The following is a 7,500-nucleotide window of genomic DNA, read 5'->3' as shown; positions in this document are numbered from 1 at the left end:
CTGTTTCTGTTGTCTTTCTTTGAACTTCTCCAGTTGACAGTTTGCCATCCCCGGTCTCAGAAGTTTTTCACTCATTATAAGTAGTGTCTTTGTACGTCTTCCCATGAGCACCATTGCAGGGCTGTTGACTGTTCCTTGTGACGGGGTATTTCTGGAATCCAGCATGGCCAGGTATGGGCCAGCACCTGCTCTCTTTGCTTTTGCCATCAGTCTTTTGGCTGTTTTCACTGCCGATTTGACTTTCCCATTACTTTGCGGGTATCCTGGAGACTATGTTTTGTATGTAAAGTCCCAAGCCTTGCTGAAACTTCGGAACTCGTCTGAAGAGTACTGGGGACCATTGTCTGAGTAAAGGATGTCAGGTATCCCATAGCATGCAAAGTGTGTCTTCAGTTTTCAAATGACCGTTTTCGACTGTGTTCTCCAAATGGTCCACTTCCCAGAAGTTGGAGAGATAATCAACTGTGACCATGTAGTCTCTGTCGTTGAAATGGAACAGGTCAGTCCCTATTTTTTGCCAGGGATGCTTTGGTGCTTCGTGGGGCCTCAACGTTTCTTTCCGCTGCTTCATAGCCCATGCAGTGCATGTATGTTCTCAGCTGTGCATTCATGCCTGGCCAGTAGACACACTCGCGAGCTCTTCTCAGACATCCCTCTGTTCCCATGTGTGAGGAACGGATTCTCTGTATTATCTCTGACCTGAGGGCAGTAGGCACAACGACTCGCTCACCTCTGAAGATAACTCCATTTTGCACACTCAGCTCATCTCTGTTGTGAAAATACATGGCTACTTCCAAGGGTACATGTTATTACACTTCAGGCCATCCCAGCAGGGTCATATTTTTCAGTATCTGGAGCTCCTGGTCCAGCTCAGTGGCTCTCCGGATGTGCTTTAGTCTCTCGCTTGACACAGCGAGGTAGTGTATCATATTAATTGATTCCACTTCGACCTCCACAGGGCCTCTGTTGGCTTGTTCTGTGAGTTTCTCTCTGTTCAGGATGTCGGCCAGCACCACATGTTTTCCCGGAACGTATCGGAGATTGACCTCGTTGTTTTGGATTATCATTAGCATGCGTTGTAGTCTTTTTGGTGCGCTGAGGAGAGGCTTTGTCATGATGCTCTCTAGAGGTCTTGTGATCTGACTGCACATCCACAGTTCGTCCATTTGTGAACTGGTAGAACCTCTCCATGCCAGACACCACTGCAAGCAGCTCCTTCTCTATCTGTGCATACCCTTTTTCAGTCTCTGTCAGGGCTCTGCTGGCAGCTCCTTCTCTATCTGTGCATACCCTTTTTCAGTCTCTGTCAGGGCTCTGCTGGTGTATGCTATTGGTTGTCCTCCCTGCATCAAGGCTGCTCCTAACCCACTCTCTGAAGCATCACACTGTAGTACAAGCTGCTCTGTTGGGTTGTAGTACTTCTGCACAGGAGTCTGTGCAATGGTATCCCTGATTTTATTGAAAGCCTGCTCATGTTTCTCTGACCACTTCCACAGTGAGTCCTTGTGTGTTAGCTGTCGCAGTGGCTCGCAGAGCTCCGTGGCGTGACTGCAGAACTTGTCTAGGTAGTTTACCATGCCCAGGAAGCGCTGCACCCCCTGCACATCTGTAGGAATAGGCATCTGTTTGATGGCTGTCACTTTTCCTGGGTCCACTTTCAACCCCTCTGATGTTAGCAGGTGGCCAATGTAGGGCACTTCCTTCAGCCTGAGCTGCAGCTTCTCCGGATTCAGCTCGATATTGAGCTTCCTGCATCTGTCCAGGAGCATTTTCAGGTTCTAGTCATGGTCCAGAGTCGCCGCTTCATCGTTGTCTCCTTCTCCCACAATCAGGATGTCATCTGCAATGATTTTGACTCCTGGAAGACCTTCCATTGCCTGGTTCAACTTCCTCTGAAAGATCTCTGGGGCTGGACTGATTCCCGTTGGCATGCGCAGCCACCTGTAGCGTCCCATGGGAGTAGAGAACGTGGTGAGATAGCTGTATTCCTCCTCCAGTTCCACATGCCAAAATCCGTTTTTACATCACAGAGAACACGCGTGCTCTGTTCAGATCTGGCAACACGTCTTCAACACTGGGAAGTGGGTAATGGCTCCTCTTGAGCGCCTTGTTGAGAGGTTCCGGATCAATGCACACTCGTAGTTTTCCAGACGGTTTCTTCACTACGATCAGGCTGCTAATCCAATCTGTGCTTTTTTTCCAACTGCTTTTATCCTCCTTCTTTTCTCTAGACCACTGAGCTCCTCTGAGTGGTTTATATAGTGCTACTGGCACTCTTCTCTTCGGCAGCTGGACGGGCTCCACTCGCTCATCCACTTCCAGCTTCAGTTCGCCGGGTAAGTATCCATCTTCCTGGAATACATCAGAGTACTCCTGTTTCATTTGCTCTTTAGTCCAGGATCCGGTTGTTTTCTCGATGGCCAGGATGTTGTGATGCTGCACAGTAATCAACGCCATTGCCTGGATAGCTTTACTGCCTAGAATGGGCCTGTGTCCATTCTTGTTGACTACAATGAACTCAACTCGGTAGGTTTTCTTATTGCATGGATTGATCACTTTAAGTGTGCACTTCCCCAGTGGCGTCAGAGTGCTCTTGTTATACATCACCAACACCAGACTGCAGGGCTCTAGGTGACTGGCTTTTATGAGGTTCGCAGGGATAACATTACAACTAGCACTGATTACAATCTGACTGATTTTTTGTTGACCAGCATGGTCGCAAAGAGAGCTGCATTGGGGTCTGTGGTTTTCTCCTGCACCACGTTGATGCTCTCTGACTTTGGCCCTAGTGTGATGCACAGAACATCCTCACGGCTCTCTGAGTCAGCTGATTCATTTTCCATTGCCAGGACTCTTGTTTCTCTTGCTGATCCCTGCCCTTTTGCAAACCATAGAGAAGTGATGTTTTTTTCCACAGGATTTACATTTTTGTCCATATGCAGGGCATTTTTCCTTTTTTCTCTCATGTGTCTGTCCACAGTATCTGCATTGTATAATGCTCTGTCCCTCTGTAGGGTCTCCTCTCCCTCTCGGTCTCTCTTTCTGTGTTACTGCATGCACTGCTACAGGGCCCTGCACATTTATGACGTTAGCTCTCTGTCTGGACAGTTCTGCAGCTCTTCCAATCTGTATGCATTTCTCTAAACTGAGATCAGTCTCTCTGAGTATGTGTCACACGTGCCACACACAATCCTGTCCCCGATAAGAGAGTCTGTGATTACGCCAACGTTGCAGGTGGCCACGAGAGTCCTCAATTCAGTGAGATATATTTGTCTAAACTCTCATCTTGGCCCTGACTTCACATGAAATATCTCTCAATTGTTTCATTTTCCTTGGGATCACAAAATGCAACCAGCGCTGCAATTACTTCCTCAGAGATATTGTCTTTTGTACTGCCCACACGAATCTCTCTGCTTTTTTCCCCAAAGAGATAATACAGTAGCTTCACTTTGTAGTCCTCAGGTTTTTCTCTCGTTGTTAGAGCCATGTACAAATTGAATTCCTCTTTCCATCTTTTACAGGTCAGTGCTAAATTACAATCCTCAAAGTCTATTTTTCCCGGAGGTTTCAGTGCATTTTCCGTGGCGATTTATTGGTAGAATGGAACTTTGGCTACTCATGAATCTGCTTGCATCCAATAGCCAGCTAGCTTTTAGCATAGAGTCTCTCACGATAGCCATCTAACGTAGATGTTCGGCGCGATGACTAGCCCGTAAACGAGGCACTTTTTCAAACTGCTGCCTGGGATGTATTCTTCATTAACATTGATGACATCCAGGTTCTTTTGAGTACCGCTGCCACCATGTTTCAGTATGCTTTGTGCTGTAGTCACGACAGACAAAGATATATAGTTAAGCAAACTTTACGAGGCATCTTGTCAACCAGCACATTAATGAAGTAAGTAACAACTGGTAGGGCCTCCCGGGTGGCGCAGTGGTCTAGGGCACTGCATCGCAGTGCTAACTGCGCCACCAGAGTCTCTGGGTTCGCGCCCAGGCTCTGTCGCAGCCGGCCGCGACCGGGAGGTCCGTGGGGCGACGCACAATTGGCATAGCGTCGTCCGGGGTAGGGAGGGTTTGGCCGGTAGGGATATCCTTGTCTCATCGCGCTCCAGCGACTCCTGTGGCGGGCCGGGCGCAGTGCGCGCCAGCCAAGGGGGCCAGGTACACGGTGTTTCCTCCGACACATTGGTGCGGCTGGCATCCGGGTTGGAGGCGCGCTGTGTTAAAGAAGCAGTACGGCTGGTTGGGTTGTGCTTCGGAGGACGCATGGCTTTCGACCTTCGTCTCTCCCGAGCCCGTACGGGAGTTGTAGCGATGAGACAAGGTAGTAATTACTAGCGATTGGATACCACGGAAATTGGGGAGAAAAATGGGATAAAAATTAAAATAAAAAAAAATAAAATAAAAAAAGTAACAACTGGTTTCCGTTTCCTGTGTAACATCAATATGAGTAACATCAATATTGCTACACCGGGGTATATAGTTAAATACGGTATGTCGCTAAGCCCTAGTAAAATACAGTATGCCGCCCAGCCCTAGTGAACAGCATGCAGCCAAAACAGGCCTTCACAATATTTCAAATACAATCGTGGGGGGAAAAAACAGGTTGGAAAGCAAATGGCTCCCCTGCTGAAAATAGAACAATCTAATCTGTCTGTTCCAAAATATCCTATCAACTTCCAAATAGGCATATTGAGCCAACAGCATTGTTTAACGAGAGCGAGAGAGGTTTTTGGCACGAGCACATCGTCATCTCTGGTGCGTGAGCTGCGCATCATTGGGTGAGTTAGTAAGTACATATCTTTGGTGTGTGTGTGTGTGTGCGGCTCGCCTTGCTCCCTCCCTCAAACAAACTGATTTTTTCATGAAAGTAACGCAAAGTAATAGAACTAGTAATATAGCGTGTTACTTTCCACACAAAGTAATGTTTTAATGTAATGCATTAACTAGAAATATGTAATATGTTACTTTCAGGTAACTAATCACAACACTGAACATGACATTATTATTATGTGGATTATAATGAATGGACATTTTTGTAGGGGTAAATAAATTATTTGTTAGAGCAAATCCAGTCTGACATTTTAAAGTGGAAATTACAAACTTCAGAAGCCTTTATAAAACTTGAATACAATACAAGCTTGCATTTCCTTTCTGCACAGAAAAATTCCTGCAAAAATAGGATGATCAAATTAAGATACAGCATCTTTTGCTAAGCAAAATCATGTGAAACCCCTCTGAAGGTCTTATGGAAATAGTTGCACCTCACAACTCATCCTCACTTCACTTCCTGTGACTCAGTGGGGCAATGTGAGAAAAGCAAACACTCACCTCTCAGCGATGACTTCATTATGACAGTTAAATAAAAGCTTCCTCTTTGAACCTCAAACTGTCTTTAGCTCTACAAACAGCAGGTCAGGCTGTGCTTTTGAACTAAATTACCTAATACCTCCTAACCCAGTCCCTGTACCCCACCCCAGCCAGTGTCCGTCCCACACCAAGATCTCCATAGCTTTAGTATATGTGCTGCTAAGGCCTAGCGAAGCCTGGCCAAGCAATGCCTGTACTCAGCCCCCACTCCCAGCCCCCAGCTCTCCCCAGCCCAGCCAGACCAGGCAATCCCTTCTTAATTACAGGGCAGGAGTGAAACGGGATCCAGGCCGGTACAATAGTGTTTCTACCAGCATGTCACCTGTGCAACTAAAGGTGAAAAAACTCTAGATCACCTCTACTCCACACACATGCAAAACTCTTCCTCGCCCTCCATTTGGTAAATCTGACCATAACTCTATACCGCTGATTCCTGCTTACAATCAAAAACTCAAACAGGGAGTACCAGTGACGCGCTCAATACAGAAGTGGTCTGATGAAGCGGATGCTTAGCTACAGGACTGTTTCGCTAGCACAGACTGGAATATGTTCCGCGATTCATCCGATGGCATTGAGGAGTTTACCAGGTCAGTCTCCGGCTTCATTAATGGGTACATCGACGACGTTCTCCCCACATTGACCCTATGTACATATCCCAACCAGAAGCCATGGATTATAGGCAACATCCCCACTGAGCTAAAGGCTAGAGCTGCCGCTATCAAGGAGCGGGACACTAATCCGGAAACTTGTAAGAAATCCCGCTATGCCAAGGCAACATGTCTAAATGACTATCGCCCCGTAGCACTCACATCTGTAGCCATGAAATGCTTTGAAAGGCTGGTCATGGCTCACATCAGCACCATCATCCCAGACACCCTGGACCCAATCCAATTCGCATACCGCCCCAAAAGGTGCACAGATGACGCAATGTCGAATGCACTCCAAGCTGCCCTTTCCCACCTGGACAAAAGGAACACCTACGCGAGAATGCTGTTCATTGACTAGAGCTCAGCGTTCAACATACATATCTACCTCAACTACATCGTACCCCTGCACATCAACTCGGCACGGATACCCCGTGTATATAGCCAAGTTATCGTTACTCGTTGTGTATTTATTCCTTGTGTTATTATTTAGCATTATTTATTTCTTTGACTATTTAGCTATTTTTTTTCTCTCTGCATTGTTGGGAAGGGCCCGTAAGTAAGCATTTCACTGTTAGTCTACACCTGTTGTTTATGAAGCACGTGACAAATACAACGATTTGACTAGTTCTCATTTTTTCTATGGCTAGACGGACACCCAGACAGACTCAGACAGACAGAAGGACTCTCCAGCATGTTTATTCATAAAGGCTCAAGCGGGAATTCAATGGGGGAAAAGTTGATTATAGTAATGATAGCAAAGTGTTAACAAAGTATAACTCATAAAGACAGACTCAGACAGACAGACGGACAGATGAGAAGCCATCCAGTCAGCCAGCCAGAGAGACAGACAAAACAGATAGACAACCAGCCACTTAGCTAACCAGCCTGCCGGCCAGACAAACAGATGGCTGCTGAAACTCAGCCATTTCTCTCTGCACTCTCTGCAATTAGCCTGCTCATAAGTGTAGGGTTAGCACCGGCTAGCAGGCTAATTACAGAAGCCATATATCCAGAGGTTCCTCTGGCCCACCACAAGGCCTAGACCCTGGTGGAGTCCTGGATGGATCTCTCTGGAGGTTGAGGAGAACCAGCCAGGCAAAGGGAAACACGGTGTGTAAGGGAAGGGAGGTCAGCCCAAAGCAGACAACCATTCTAGACCCTGCCAGCCTAGCATAGAGCTAGCCTGCTACGGTAGGCCCAGCTAGCTATGACCAAACCAGGCCAACCCTGGTATGGTAGGCCCTGCTAGTCCATTCAGGCTAGACTAGACCAGGCCAAAGCATCCCTGCTATGGTAAGCCCAGGCCAGGCCACCTCCACCAGTAAGCTAGCTAAGACAGCTGGGTGCAAACAAACCATTTGCTGGTTAAACACTTTCAGCACGACCATGCTAATTCTCCCTGGAACAATTCTTTTAGTTCCTTTAGCACTGCATGCTTGTTTAACATAGGAGGGAGAGAGTGGGCCAGGGTTGGTCCCCTC

At 47.2% G+C, this 7,500-nt stretch overlaps 1 protein-coding gene across 1 annotated transcript in view; it reads right to left on the bottom strand.

Annotated features, from left to right (window-relative positions):
* Positions 1-7,500, bottom strand: part of plekhh1 (pleckstrin homology domain containing, family H (with MyTH4 domain) member 1) — a 64,872-nt gene that overhangs the window by 52,062 nt on the left and 5,310 nt on the right. The gene's annotated exons all lie outside the window — the stretch shown is intronic.

Source organism: Salvelinus fontinalis, chromosome 15 (genome assembly GCF_029448725.1).
Source record: "Salvelinus fontinalis isolate EN_2023a chromosome 15, ASM2944872v1, whole genome shotgun sequence".
NCBI lineage: Eukaryota > Metazoa > Chordata > Actinopteri > Salmoniformes > Salmonidae > Salvelinus > Salvelinus fontinalis.
This window is presented reverse-complemented; position numbering and strand designations above follow the sequence as displayed.